General features: G+C 42.3%; 1 long non-coding RNA gene across 1 annotated transcript; it reads right to left on the bottom strand.

Annotated features, from left to right (window-relative positions):
* Positions 1-309: 309 nt before the first annotated feature.
* LOC146920914 (uncharacterized) lies at positions 310-2553 on the bottom strand. The gene is made up of 2 exons (XR_015011950.1): positions 2304-2553; positions 310-527 (listed from the first exon to the last, which is right to left on the bottom strand). It is a non-coding gene; the product is annotated as an uncharacterized LOC146920914 (long non-coding RNA).
* Positions 2554-2792: the final 239 nt, after the last annotated feature.

Below are 2792 nucleotides of genomic sequence, written 5' to 3'. Positions count from 1 at the left end.
GGAGGGGGCCAGCAAGTTGACGCTCACGAGCTCCTCAAATTTCCTCTTCATGCTTCCCATGGAGACGTTCAGGGTTCCTCCCGTGATTGCGTTGGCAGAGGAGAACTGCTCCCAGGTGCATGAGTGTAGGGTGATTTCCACGTTGTCAGGGAAATCACTAAGATGTTCCATGGACATGTGATGGTTTTGCCAGGCTCAGAACCGTCACCGATGAGCTCGACGGTCTTCCTTTCCGCCTCTGGGTTTTTAACGAACTGCTTGAGCCGACCTGTAACACCCATACCAGACGTATCTAGAAAGTCTAGCACGTGCGTTAATATTAGTACTGGATACATTAAAATATACAACAATTAAAACTTCGAATGAATAATAATTACATCAAGTTACGTTCGTATAAATAATAATACAACACAACTCATCCATACATAAAAATACATCCTTGATGTCCATAACGCCCTGCAGCTTTACGAACGAACCCTTGAAGTAATATCCATCCGGCTCCGAACATGCATAAACATCCTGCTTATCTAAAACAAATAAGGATTGGGATGAGACATAATGTCTCAGTGAGTTCCCCTAAATCCTAGGCTATAGGCAACCTCAAGGGGAAACCTACGGTCACCACGTGTCTACATTACAACCTGACGGTTGATTATACGTGTGTGGGGACTTGCATGCTTAGACGGTAGTGCATACTAGAGCCGTCATAATCATATCTTAACTTGTTATAGGTTTCTCATCTACACATGTCATGGCGGTTGAGGGAACCTAAACCGCATTGCCAAGCATACGCTTTACGTAACATGGCCTAAACATAAATAACATAGCATATTCATGACATGATTCTAAACCGGACGATTAGGGAAACCTAAGGTCGTCACGGCATAGCTTTCTTTACTTGTCCTATACCTATCTAGCTCGCGTATAATAGCATATCATGCTCTTGTTCTTGTTCTTAAACAAAATCATACAAGGGCTCGATCATGAGCATAAACATAACATAATCATAATCATAATAAACATAATCGTGTCTAAGTTCATTAATTGGTTAGCGTTGAACAAACAGTTATTATCTTGATTCATTTTTACGGATAGTCCCGGGTGGAGTAACCCCGAGATCAATCCCATACATGACCGATGTACGTACATCGGACTCCCTCGGTGTCGTGCGGGTCCCTTGCGGTTTAAACCGTTCCCCTTAGGTCGAGAACCTCCCGTATCCCACTGGCGTGGATAACAAGAGACACGAGCACCTACGTCTTGTTACTCAGTGACATGCGGGTCCCTTGCGGCTTAAATCGTTCTCATTACGAGAACCCCTTGTATCCCCCTGATGTGGATATCAAGAGACATGTCACCTACACATATTAAATCATGGTCTTGTCGTGCATATAAGTTAAACATATACATATTCGCCTATTTACCTCGGAACCTTAATCGATCCGATTGGCGGTAACTTATACTTATTCATACTTAACATAGTGGAGGGGTCTAACCTATCAATCCACAACTTACATATTTGCTAAGCCATTCTAGCTCATGTGCGAAGAGATTACACTTCGCGTCTTATCATTCTAGGGATTCTTGCTATTTTCTAGTTCTCGACTAGCTAAGCCGAGGCTCTACATACATTCCCTTTCTTAGTTCATTGCTACCCCATCATGCTTAAACTCTCTTGAGCTATCCTTGTGATACATGCTAAGATTGCCACGATTAATGATGTAAGGATCAATTGACGATGTGTGCAAATTTTCATTAATTTCTAAGGACCGAAAATGCCATAAACCCAAGTTTCAAGCCGTTTATAAATTCTATGATTTGATAAAGCCAAACTTGTTCCAGTGGAAAGATGAGTGAAAACAGTGAAAGAACACTTCGAAACGATCGCTACGCACCCCCACACGACTGCCCCCAAGCACCCGAACGCAGAACAACGCGGAGGTTGTCCTGTCTGGGGCGCCTGGCGCCAGGAGTGGGGCGCCTAGCACTGGCTCCCTGTGTGTGGGCGCCTAGCGCCCTTGTACAGGCGCAGAGCTGCGAACTTTTGCGTTTTTGGTGCTTTCGGTTACGGGTTTTCGCCATTTTCGACCCAAAACTCGTCCAATTTGACCCTGTAATGCACCAAACACATCCAACAACTTGTATAGACTTATTTAAACATATATCATGGCAATTTTAACATATATCTAACAAGAATTACTTTGGGGTTACTTAAGTTTCATAAAAACAAAACTAACATAAAACATGATTTTCTTCACAAGATTATCAAACCCAAAGGTAGGTAATCTATCTATGGAACTCACCTAGCTTGTTTCTTGTGTTTGCTTCAAGCTTCAAGCTTCTCAAGGTTCAAACCCTAACTTTGATTCCAAGCTTCTACTCATTCCCTTTGTTGTTTCTTGCTCTAGAAGTTGCCATGACCCTTGCTTGATCTCCAATTCCATGAAATTGGAAGCTTTGATGGTAGAAGATTGAGGGAAAGGGCCGATCCAAAGAGGGGGAAAGGATAGAACTCTTTCTCTCAACCCTAGAGAGAGAAAGATTATGTGAAATGAGATATTTTTGGGCCAATCCCACTTAAATAGCTCTTTCGCGTGAAATTACCAACATGCCCTTGACTTAAGCGTGTTAAATCCAGCACTGATACTTAACTCGTAATAGGCTGATATTACATAATAAATATTTTCCATACTTACTTTCCTTGAATTTAATCCTCTGATACATTTGTCTAATAAAATTTTCCTTTAGCTGATGAGCGGGATGTTACACGACCTCTCTGGATGACGAGCTCA

This window comes from Medicago sativa, chromosome 5 (assembly GCF_051527215.1).
Source record: "Medicago sativa cultivar Bolivia chromosome 5, Bolivia_mono, whole genome shotgun sequence".
Classification (NCBI taxonomy): Eukaryota; Viridiplantae; Streptophyta; class Magnoliopsida; order Fabales; family Fabaceae; genus Medicago; species Medicago sativa.
The sequence above is the reverse complement of the archived record's forward strand: the minus strand, read 5'-3'. Positions and strand labels throughout refer to the sequence as shown.